Source organism: Pteropus vampyrus, unplaced genomic scaffold (assembly GCF_000151845.1).
Source record: "Pteropus vampyrus isolate Shadow unplaced genomic scaffold, Pvam_2.0 Scaffold19, whole genome shotgun sequence".
Classification (NCBI taxonomy): Eukaryota; Metazoa; Chordata; class Mammalia; order Chiroptera; family Pteropodidae; genus Pteropus; species Pteropus vampyrus.
Genome location: NW_011888800.1, coordinates 4,908,528 through 4,921,327, shown reverse-complemented (window position 1 = coordinate 4,921,327; position 12,800 = coordinate 4,908,528). Strand labels below are relative to the sequence as shown.

General features: G+C 38.4%; 1 protein-coding gene and 1 long non-coding RNA gene across 3 annotated transcripts in view; both read left to right on the top strand.

Moving 5' to 3' along the window:
• LOC111736264 overlaps positions 1 to 5,833 on the top strand; it is a 116,642-nt gene extending 110,809 nt beyond the window's left edge. For both annotated transcript variants that reach the window (XR_002779142.1, XR_002779141.1), the window contains one exon: positions 5,532 to 5,833. This is a non-coding gene — a long non-coding RNA (uncharacterized LOC111736264). The remainder of the gene's footprint in view (positions 1 to 5,531) is intronic.
• A 346-nt stretch (positions 5,834 to 6,179) lies between these two features.
• Positions 6,180 to 12,800, top strand: part of RASGRP1 (RAS guanyl releasing protein 1) — an 86,919-nt gene continuing 80,298 nt past the window's right edge. Inside the window, exons 1-3 of the mRNA XM_023527703.1 lie at positions 6,180 to 6,292; positions 10,089 to 10,194; positions 12,476 to 12,625. The gene's annotated coding sequence lies outside the window, so the exon portion shown is untranslated. The remainder of the gene's footprint in view (positions 6,293 to 10,088; positions 10,195 to 12,475; positions 12,626 to 12,800) is intronic.

The following is a 12,800-nucleotide window of genomic DNA, read 5'->3' as shown; positions in this document are numbered from 1 at the left end:
CCGGCAGGTAGTCTGGAGTGTTTCTAAAGCCCACTGATTCGTCCAAGGCAACAATGTCCAGGAACTTTTGAGAGATGGCTACAGCTGCGCTCAGGAACAGCAGGCTTGCCCCAAAACGAACTGAGAGAATGAATTTAGAAGTGAGCAGGCAGAAAGAAGAAGAAAAAAACTGAAAAAAAATACATTAGGCCAAAAAAAAACCCCAAAATATTACATGAAAGTGAATCCTCAGACACTTTACACATCTGGAGGCAGACAGAGCAAAGGTCAATAACTGGCCTCTGCAGAGCAAATGCCTGACACAGCAGGATGTTTGTAGGCCTTCTTTTAGCAGACTCTTTAGGGTTTCTCCCACCTGGACATTCTACCCAAGTCCTCCCAAGAAGCAGCTTTTTCTGCAGATTTTTCCTACCTTTTCTTTCCCACCAAAATATACCTATGCTTATTCTGAGGACAACTGTCATAAACATGTCATTAAGTCAATGTCTTGGGGGAAAAAAGGAAGGAGGAACACTCTAGAACCAGTTCTGCCCAAGAGAAATACAATGCAAGCCACATATGTCATTTCAAATCTTCTGGTGTTCACATTAAACAAAATAAATAGACAAAACTAATTTTTGTAATATATTTTATTTCTCTCTATGTAGCCAAAATATTAGTTCAACATTTAACCAATATTATGATTATACTGAGATATTTTACATTCTTTATTTCATGCTAAGTCTTCAGAATTTGATGTCTATTTTATACTTAAAGCACATCTCGATTTGGACTACCCACATTTCAAGTGCTCAGTAGCACTTGAACTAGCTCAGTTCTAGATTTAAAAAGATTTAAGAGACTTAATGACCAAAGTCAGTGAGTGATTCCAATTTGAATCCTAATTCTAAAGAAAGAGCTATAAAAGACAATTATACAACATTTGAATGGAGAACTGAGAACATTAGAATAGGAACTGGGCAAGTGGAAAAACTTGACTATGGACTAGTTATTTGATATTGTTATGTATTATTGTTAGTTATAAGTGAAATACAGGTATGTGGAAGAATGTCTTTATACTTAAGCTAAAGTAGTTAGGGGTAAAGTGTCATGATTATTCAAAATTATTCTTGAAAATAATATTTTTAAAAGAAAGAAAGCAAATATGGCAAATTGTTAATAATTATTGAATCTAAGTGGAGAGTAGATGGTTGTTCTATGTACCATTCTTTCAACTTCTCTCTATGTCTGAAATTCATAATAAAAACTCAGGAAAAACACACATACACACACACACACGTGCCTGAGACTCCATTCCAAATAGGGACTAATTATCTGTTGAAGACTGTTAATCTGCTGAACTAATTGTGCTAAAATATTTTTAGGGTAGAATATTCTATGGAGGAGGCAGCATGGTTAGTAGTAAGAACATTAAATTTGAAGACAAACAATCAAGATTCCAGTTCTAGGTTTACCATTTATTAGTTACCTAATCTGAGTAGTCCTAGTTTAGAAGGCTTCAATTCCTACATATAAATAATATAAAATCATATATTATCATATGTTTTAATATAATATATGTTACCTTACATAATATACATATATACCAGATTAAATGTTACCTTATATAATCTGTTATATATAATCTTATATAATATATGTACTATATTATATAACCTTATATAATATATATAAAACCTTATTTTATATATATTTATATATATTTAACGACATATATATATATATAAAACGACATATATATATAACGACATATATATATGTCGTTAAATTGCTTCACAAACGACAACTAGTATGGCTTTTCAAAGGGAACTTTGAATGTCAAAGTTTCTTACTATAGGAATTCCAGGCCTTGAAGCCAGTGAGTGAGGAACTATTTTTGTTTGGAGGAAACTGATGATATCATTTTGGTGTCTGTCCACTTGATTCACAATGCTTGTATCCTGAAAAGAGAAAGTTTCTCCGAAGCCCCTGTCCACATGCTGCTGAGAAAGACTTTGCCTTGCCTTTGTCAGCACCTCTTTCTCCAAGGTGGATAAGCAGAAACACCAGTGAGAGATGAATGGGCAGGCTGGCTCTATTGAAATGGCTTTGGAACTATGAAGTGTCAAATAATATCTGAAAACAGAAAATTCCAAATCATGTGGAAAGGAGTCATTGCTGTGGACAAGGAACACTTGACATCCGCAAAAATACTTGTTTTTGGAGAGTGTCCATCTATCCTCAGAGCACCACAGTCAGTACAAGACGAAGAGAAAGCAGACATGTGCTGTCTGCATCTGTTATTTTAAAGTCAGCCTCAGAGGAGTTAGGCAATTTGTAGGCATCAAAGGGCTGAGTAGGAAAGACTCTACTAACTAGACTAAAAGCTCCTGGAGAACTTTGCATATCTGTTCTCCCTAAAGGTTGGTTAAATTGGATTGAATTTTTTTACTCACTGCCAGAGTCAGGAATAGAATACAGATCTCTTGTTCTAAGACACAAACCTCAAAACTCATTTATTATTCCCAAATATAAACATCATGCAAATATGAAAAGAACCATCTACCTCAGAAATTCTATTCAGATGGGTTTTATTTCTTATTCTTGATATTTATGATGGGTTTTATTTCTTATTCTTGAAATTTAAGACCTTGATATTTATGATGCAGTTATGCTAGCCTCTTCCCCCTTTGTTTTTCTTGCTGTGAAGTCTCTCTTTCTTGCTTTTACTTAAATTCAAAATTCTGATATGATTTTTCTCCCTTTTCCATGTAAGTCTATTCTATTGCCCTTAATCATTGCCCTGGGTCTGCTTCTTAAATTCTTTTGGCACTGAAATTTATCATCATAGCACACACCCCTGCATGGTGCACACACTCAGACACATACAAACACATATACCTTAGACTCACATATTTGAAGATCACACTTAAAAGCCAGAGGTTCTTAGATTGCGCTCAAAAAGTCATGGGCTTAAAAGTCACTTCAAACTTTATAACATTATGACATCGAGTTAAATTTCTCAAGTTTAAACCAGTTGATGTGAAGAAGGCCAATGGCATGGTTTCGTTTTGTTTTGTCTCATCTATAGAATATCTAGATATGGAATTTTGTGTTTATTTTTAACTTCACAGGACATATATTAATTGAAGATTCTTTTAGAATGCTGCTCAATCTACTTTGTCAAACTGCTCTGTAACTAGCAGTAGCAGTGTTCAAAAGGTATTGGCATCTTCAAAGATAGTTTTCTTCTAGCAAGTTAACTATTTACTCTTACAATCGTATGCTTAGGCTTAATAAACAGTTTCTTCATATATGTATTTTAAAAATGGTAAGCTTCATGTCATACCTCTGGAATTACTAATCTCTGAAAGTGTTGAGTTAGGATTAATGATGCTTTAGTATATCACTTATCTAATTGAAGAGCACGGAGTTCAGTCAAAATTAAGTGAAGTGAACATTATCATAGATGCTACCAACTAGAGCACCACTGACCAAGATTTCAGAAGTGAGTGATTTGTCTAATGTGTTAAGCAAAAAAAGAGAGTTAAACTGACAACCTAATGCTAAATGTTTACTTCAAAGCTGAAGAAAACTCTGCACAACTCAAAGTCTGACAGCTCCTGTCCCCTCTTCAGGCCCTACCCCTGTTGAAACTAGTTTATGAGTTTCCTGGCTGGGGCAGCTCCAGGGAAGGAGAGGAGAGATGACTAAGCAAACCTCTGAGACCATATGGCCCTTCCAGAAATTCATCAGATTTCTGATCGATATTCTTAGGAATTTTTTTCTCAGCAAAACAAGTTAGAAATTCAGAAGATTTTTAACACATTATAATTATAATAGAAATGTATTTATATTTTCAGTTTACATATACAATTCCCTCATTAAAAATCACAAGTGACATATTCAAGGTCAACAATAAAAGTGCTCTTAGGTATCAAGTACTTGCTTCCCTAAAGACCAGGTACAGCACAGAGTAAGGGTTGCAGTGGGGATGATTTCTAGGATATAGGCAATTTTGATATGTCATTTTATTTATGTTTTATTCCATGGATTTCTGCCTTTTTTAATGAAACAAAATAACTCAGCAGAGAGGGAGTATATAAAAATAAAATTGTGTAATGTGGATCAATTACCAAGGCTAATCAGACATTTCAGATAATATCTGCTAGAAACCAGGAAACAAATGAGATGAAGAAAGGAAAAGACAGATATTTTATTGCCTGTGACATAATCTTTTCAAGAAAGACTCAGTAATGTTTTGGTCAAGAAGCCAAGCTAGACTTTGAAGACATGATGCAATTTTCAACTTATTAATGACTCATCCTGTGGGACAAGACAAGTCACTTAATTCTGTGCTTTGGGAAAGACTCGTGTGATTCATGAACAAAGAACAGGGGTGGAAAGTCCTCTGCGAACTAAGAGGAACCACCTGTCTACTGAAATTCAGGAAGGTTTGGGATTTCCCTCTTCTCAACCCCGAAAGTCTGGAACTGCTCTGTTTTAGACAGTTCCTGGTCGTGAAGGGGCAGTCTAACATATTTCTAGGGAACTCTCCCAACCAGAATTCTCCCCCAGGGAACCAGTCCATCTTTAAATGTCCATAGGGTCCATGGAGGCCTCAGAGTGCTAGGCCTTCCAGGCCATGCCCAGAACAGGATTCACTTCCTGAGGTCCACAACACAATGAGTCCTCTAGATGAGTTGAACCTTCTTAAGAAACAACTAGACCTCAACAGCTTTCAAAAGAAGTAAAAAACAAAAACAAAACAAAACAAAAAAACAGACATAGGGAAGAAGGAAACTAGTAAACTAGAATGATTTTCTGTTTGATTGTTACCTATAACTACAGCCAAGCCCCTCATGAAATACAAAATGGGAGTGAGTACAAATAAGACAGGAAAAGGTTACCTATTTCTTTTCCTTCCAGATAAACTTTATACTAAGCAATGACCACTTCATATCCTTCGATGGTGGCTGACCTCCTGATCCAAGTGCCTTGCATTCCAGCAGCACAGTTTTGTGTGTTTTCTCCCTGTAAAATGAGCAGCCTTGGTTCAGTGAGGGATGAAACTCTGAATACCAGGGACTGAAAGGACTTTTGTTTTAGACGGTCTTTTGAAACCTTAATTTTCTTTAGCTCTGGTCCTATTCATCTCACTCAACAGTGACTTACTGTTTGGAAAGAACGGCATCTGCCGAAAACATTAGGCCTGGAGGATTTGAATTGAAAGCCACCACTGACTCAGAAGCCTATCCAATGTTTGGGATATCCACAAGCTTAGTAAAGTTATGGTGTAAAAAATATTAAGATGGTTATCTGTCTTAGGCAGCTCAAACTTCTGGCCCCAAGTGATGAAGACAAAAGCACAAGTCTGAGCAGGGGGAAAATTTTTCCCCAGAGGATGGGTAGGGTGAGACATAGTTAAATAATTTTTTAGGAACTGGGACCTATTGTGCTTCTTTGTAACAGAAGCTAGAAAGTAGACGAGCTATCCTACTTGCTGCATCTCCATTTATTTCCTTATCTCTAGTCTCCTGTCTGTTTTATAGGCATCCTGGATAGTTGGCCATCTGACCCTTCCTTCGTGTACTCCAGTGTTTGTGAGGACAGTATTTGTTATGCACACTTGGAGCTGGCAGAGTTGCCACACATCATTTTAAGTAAAAGATAAAATAAAAAGTGCTCCCGGAATGTCCTGGAAGAGTAAAAGGAAAAGTGAGACATTGACGAAATGGCAGGAAGTAGAAGTCTGTGTGTCACCTGTGAGTCTTCCTGAGAGGCTGGAGACGAGGAAGAAAAGCAGCACTGCTGAATCGGAACTTCCTAGCATGTGATTTGCCCTGTATTGAGAGCAAGGCAAGTATGAGATCCTTTTTCTTCAGCGCTCAGATTTGCATCGGAAGCTGTAAACAGGCTCAGTAGGGTAACAGTTAGGAAGATCCTGAGAACATTGGGTTTCTGGAATGTTCCAGGAAGGGATGGCTCAGAATGGAAACTTGAAGGACTGGACAAAATAATTCTTATTTGAATAGATAGACCAAACATCTGAATTTATATCTGCACCTCAGAAAAATATTTATACCTCTTAAAAGTAGATTTTGAAATTGGAGTACAATTGCATTAATAGCTCAGTCATGAGAATTGTTTTAAAAGTATAGAGTAGTCAGTCCTCCTTTATCCAATGTTTTGCTTTCTGCAGTTTCAGTTACCCACGGTCAACTGCAGTCTGAAAATATCAAATGGACAATTCCACCTCACTTCATCACATCACGTAGGCATTGTGTCATCTCACATCACCACAAGAAGAAGGGTGAGTATACAGTACAATAAGATATTTTGAGAGAAAGAGAGATACCTCATTCATATAACTTTTATCATGGTGTATTGTTATAATTGTATTTCATTATTCCTTATTGTTGTTGCTCTCTTACTGTGCCTAATTTATAAATTAAACTTTATCATAGGTATGTATTCATAGGAAAAATAGTATATGCAGGGTTATGTACTATCCATGGTTTTAGGCATCCACTGGGCGGGGGTGGGGGGGGTGGGGGGCTTGGAACATATCCCTCATGGATAAGGGAGAACTACTGTCATAGTGAATTAACACTCTCGTTAAATAAATAAATAACACTAACCTCTTGGATTGTAGTCAAAAAGCCCTAAGGAATAATACTTGAATCACTCGATCTAATAAATCCCCATTTCTTAAAGAAAAGGACCAAAGCCCCTAAAAACAGAATCATGGAGGAGAGAATGTAGCAGAAACCATGTTTTTAGCCCAGTCTATTAAGGAAACATTTACATGTGTAGACACACACACACACACACACACACACACACACAAAGTTATGGTACCCGTCATATGAGAACTGATATATAAAGAACTGATATATATGCTCACACAACATAGTCACAACCAACATATCAATAACACATTGACAACAATTATACTTTCACTTTTCAAATGAAAGTGAAAACTTGGAGTAGGACCTGAAGAAGCCTTAAGTCAGTGGCTCTCCCTCCCCTGACCAGTGGCCAAGTCTTTTTAGAGATCATTGTAGTTTGAGCTAGGCTGAGGAGTAGCTATAGCTAGACCAAAATTTTGACTTCTATGATGGTCAGGTTTGTCCCTTGTGGTTGATAAGACAGCTGAAAGGTTAGCACTTTATTAAGACCATCAACAATATAGTGAGTGTGGATTACTTATCCTCTTTACCTCACCCAGACTTTCTTAATGGGTAATATCCAACAAGCTCAATTATTCTGGGTGCAAAATCTAATATATTATGAGCAGGCAGTGTAGCAAAATGATGATAACTATGCACTCCAGAATCACAATGACTTGAAACTCAGCTTCACCTTTCACTAGCTGTGCATCCTGGGTGAGTTACTTAACCCTCTCTGAGCCTTAAATCTCTTATCTATAAAGCGGAGACAACAATGGTAAATCATCTTAAAGTTTTTTGTGAGGATGAAATGAAATAATGTATGCTGATTTCTTTCTTGGCACAGTGCTTGACATGTAGGAATTACCCAATATGTTGGCCCATATAATTATCATGAGGAATTTAGGGTAAATAGAAATACAGAGAAAAAAGTAAAAAGCATGGCTGTTTGAGCATAGACTTTAGCTCAGCATAGCTTAACATGCAAGTCAGCCCATTTTTTGTTTATTTGTTTGTTTGTTTGTTTGTTTGTTTTTGCCAACAACCAATTGTATACAATAGTCTAGCCTACTTTCTGTAACAGCCCAGGGCTGTCATGTCCTTTCTGGCTGGGCCTCTGGGTCTAATAGCATCTCCAAGTCCAAGTCTAACATAGAAGCAACAGGTCACTCCCTGGTACAGGACAAGTACTCCTTAGTCACTGTGCTAACAGCTAGTCAGTCAGCAAGTACTACTTTTTAGCTCCCCTAAACTGGCCCCTCTGGTCTTGAAAGACCCTTCATAGCCCCTAGTTTTAAAAAAGGTCATGTGTTTATGTGTCCTCCCCAGGTAAGGCTTCACTTTTCATGCCCTTTTTCACCTTCTTGCTCTCCAGGCAATCTTTCACATTCCTCTTCACTGCTTATCCAAGAGGGACAGAGAGAGAGCTCCCCTTCAAAACGCACCTTTCCTCTTCTTCTGTACCATTTCTCACCAGCCAGAATCCACAAACTCTCCTGGGGCCAAGAAAGAGAACTTTATATTTTACCAACTAATCCAGGAGGTACAGGTGCCTAGACCCCACAGTACCTATAGGGGCCCACAAAAATGTTTTAATTTAATTCCTTTTAAAATCAGAAGAAACATGAATATGAAAAGAATGAACATATAATAATGAATCCAGCTTGAATTATACTTATCTTTATGCCAACACAATCATAAAATATATTTTAATATAATTTTATGGAGGAAGGAGCCCACAAATGTCAAAATATGGCCCTTGCACTCCTGCTGAGTTTAGAGTGGTCCTAAGTGAGGAGGGCCTGAGGCAAATTCACCCTCTCCCACTCCCACTTTTCACTGCTACCTCTGGCTTGACCCATTTACTTCCTCTGGCTTGACCCGTTTACTTCCTCTGGCTGGTACAGGACAAAAGTCGCAGTGACTTAGATTTTTAAGAGGATTTTTTAAACAATTGCCAACATCAATTATATATAACTTATCTATTTCCATACTAAGTCTAACCCAGATTTCTACACACCCCCAACCCAAATACAAACTAACAACCTCAAAGCAATAAAACCACAGCAGGGTAGAACCTGCGTGGGCCAAATTAAGATCCAACATGAAGTAACCTTCCTCCGAGAGCAAAACCTCACTTCTGGAGCACTTGAAAATCACACATAAATGGGTACTAACTGGATTTATCACAACATAGGGCCATGCTTTTCAATGAATAATTTAATTTAAAATCAGTGAAACTGAACACTTGGTTTACTATCTTGATTGGTCATTAGGTCTCCGTCCATACTTAAGAAGCCACAATGCAGACCCCTCTTGCTGCATACTTTGTTTAGAGTTAAGTGTTCTCAGTTTGATGCAAGGTACAAAAAACACCAAACAACGACAACAACAAACCCAACACACTACAAAAGATAGTTTTTCTTTTACAGTAAATTTCGGCTATCATTTGGATGAACACTGAGTCAGTTGCCAGTTATACACTGCGGCAGATCAATCTTGATCGATACCTGTAGCAAATTTAAGCTTTCAGTCTTGTTTTTCAATCAATGCATTTCTAATTTTCATAATGTTCTCTTGGGTGTGACTTTGTTATTTGTGAAACACGAATTCTATACTCAGGGAATCTATACACATGCCCACAGAGTTAAGATACACTCTCCTTAGTAGGGCTGACAGTGCCTCACTTCTTATTTCTAAAGCCCGAGGAACATAAGATGACTATCCCAATTTATGCTTTCCTAAGGCTGCTACAAGTGTTTTACTTCCTAGTCCCATGACCAAGAATCAAACTGAATACAAAGATACTTACACCCTATATGGGGTGGGGAAGACTGGGCTTTGGCACAAAGGAGTGAGATAGGGTATTAGAACTCTACTGCCAAAATCAAGAGGTAAAATGCTTGTAAGTTGCATGTGAAATGTCCTGGTTTAGTATTTCTGAAATATGAGTTAAGTATGACCCCTTTTAAAAGAAAAAAAATTCTTTGCAGCAGCAGATGATCCCAGTTTGAGAAGCATCCACCTATATTAATTTTGAACTGATTTTTCTCCACTGCTCATATGCAAGTGTATCTATTAATACTCAGGAGTTTCCGTTTCAATACTATGCTTATCACAGTACTTTTTTGAATACATATTAAACAGTTTTTGTACCTGGAAAAAACATTGTTGGTCTAGTCCAGGCCATTTGAATCTTTCTATGAACTGTTCCCTCCCCCCACCCCCACAGCTTTTAACTATGTGTCTTCGCAGGTGTTAAATTATTAAGTAGCATTAATGCTAGTGTGGTACTGGGTGCACACTAGGAGTTTTTTTTAAAAGTGGTTGCATTATTAAACTAGTTTTAGAATTTAAATTATTGCTGTTTGATTGCAAGGCCAGCCATTTGAAAAGAAGCCCAGTGCTGAATTTTAATTAACTCTGGCCTCTTTTCAGCTGCACTCATCTCAAGCACCCAAAGGCAAAGGTGAGGAATGCTGTTAATTGCATCTCATCTAAAGTGGAGTGAGGGTTTTGAGGAGCCTGCGGGAGACTCTTCAAGGTGTGAAGCCTCTCGGATTCTGCAAAGGCAGTAAGATTAAGTCAGATTAGAGGACCTTATTTATATATTGGCTGGGGTGGGGGTATCAGAATTAAGTTTCTAGTTCAGCAAAGCACACTGCTCTTCCTTTTCCTTACCTCTGCATCCTCCTTTTCTCTGAAACACTCACTTCTCCCCTCTCCTCACTTCTATTTGGCTCACTATTGATTTCACCCTTTACATCTTAACCTACACCTCACTTCCGCTGAGAAGTTGGCTTCATCAACCAAGAACTCGGGGAGGAGTCACTTAGATGTGCTCACATAGCACTTAAGTTTCCTGAAACACTCACGGTGTATGCCTGCAACCTGGCACAGAGTAATCACTCAAAACATTAACATGTCTTCCGTGGTTACTACGTGCTAGGCAGAGACCATGTCCATATAATCATCAGCAAAGTTCCATGATGTAGACCCTGTTTGTACCCATTTTTACAGACATGAAACATGAGGCCTTGAAAAGTTAGCTTACTCAATGTTACATAACCAGGCAGCTTAGGGCTGAAAATCAAAATCAATCTTAACTCCAGAGCTCACACTTTTAACTACTGTGCCATTCTGCCTCCCAAATATTTATGAAAAAATATTGTTTGAGATTTTTTGATAAAGCAAATTCATTGGCAACTTATCTTTGTTGGCCAGAGCCTCTAGCTTTTTAAAGCCATTCAGGCTGGAATTTGAAAGCAGGAAGTTTTTGCCATAATGATTCAAAATAGGATTTATTTATTGAATAGTTGCTTGCACATAACACAAAAATAAAAATTACAAAAGGGGAAGCTATGAAAAGTAAAATTCCCCCCCTAGTCAGAGCCACCTAGTTCCCACTTCCTGAGGTAACTATGGAGATCTCTTGTTATCATGAGAGGTAGACCTAGAGCTGTACTTTATAAGCTATGATGCCAACCCAGTAATGGATTACTTTAGTGAGTCCCGACCAGCGTTTATTCTTAAATGTCATTAAAAAAAAAAAAAATTTAAAAAAGATTTGAAAGGATCAGTGTAACCACAGGTAATAAGGGCAAATATTGTTTCACATAGCTTGTGTTTCGGTTTTACATGTAGCATAAATATATATCTGAGTCACAGAATGTGAAATATGACTTTACTCTTCTCACCATGGAGTAATGTTCAAAAGAGTTTGAAAGCCAACAACCTGGTAGACCTATCCAGCTGGAAATTATGAAGGCTACTTCCACCGAGAACCTTCTACCCTTACTTCCCAAGAGTCTCTTTGGAACTCAGCAGTCTGAATGACCCTGTAAAACAGAAGTCAGAATCTGTTTCTCGTCTGTTCAAATCCTTCCAGGGACTCCTATCTCACAAGGAGTGAGAGCCATAAGAAGACATGTATTTCTATTTGTTGTATCAGCATCCTAAAAAATGATGAATCAAATTTGATCAAATTTGGAAAGAATATTGAGGCCAATCTAACTGAAAATATGGGCTCTGTGACAAATACATATGAATTGGGAGTGGGGGAGCTCTGTGAAGGGATTTCACAGACATAGGCAGCATCCTTCAAGAATGACTATTCAACAAGAATGGATAGTCCCATTTAGGGGCTATATGTAGGATGCTCTAAAAATGTAATTTATATGACATTCATAAAATTCCCTTGGGAGAATTCTGGGGGTACCTCAAGGAGACAGAGCGCTCTCCAGAAAAGCTGGCCCATAGGCAGAGAGACTCCCAGAGAGGCCTACTGCTACATCTAGGAGATGATGCCCAGGACAAAAAAACAAGCAGGCATGCAAACACAAGCCCCAAATCTATAGACATCGAGCAAAAGGAGCTGCTTCTCCTATGTGAAATTTCTCTAGCCTTGTCCACGGTGAGTAGCATCAGGGACTTACAGTGTTCAATGTGCTGCTGTGTGGGGCAGCCAGTCACAATCATAAAATAATGAAGCCAATTCTCCCTGTCTCAGAAATAGCAGCAGCACTCAGCAGGAGAGAAAAGGTCACATCCCCTCCCTCCTTTCCCTCTCCATCTCTCTCCACTCTCCTCTAGAGCTGTGTGCCCCTAAATACGGCAGCTTTGTCCTCACAGGGCCATGTGGGGCCCCAACTGGGATATGTCATGGTGTCCCCATGAGGGCAGGGGTAACCCAACTCTGAAGTGGCAGCTCCTGGAAATCAGGGTGTAAAACCATGGCTTATTTCTTTATTTTTTGACTTGGTTACTGTTTGTTAGACATGTAAGCTCCTGTGAACCAGAATCTTGTCTGTCTTGTTCTCTACCAGATTCTGAATGACAAGGACAGCATCTGACACTAAGTAAACACCTAGTGAATATCACTGTAAAAGAGTGAATAAATGGTAGACAACAGAGTGGAAGCTGTGGCAGCCAATAGGCTCTCCAAGCACAACCAGTCACCAGGAAGATTCTAAAAGGTGAGTCTGCACCCCTCTGCATCTGGGAGGCAACCTTGTGTGCACCCTCTAAAGTGACTTGCCAATTTGACATGCGTTTAGCATACCTGTGCCAGGTGGAAAAGAGTTGGCAGGCAGAAGGACATACATGAGCGAAAGCACTGAGGCTTGCAAGGGCATAGGACACAGCAATTAC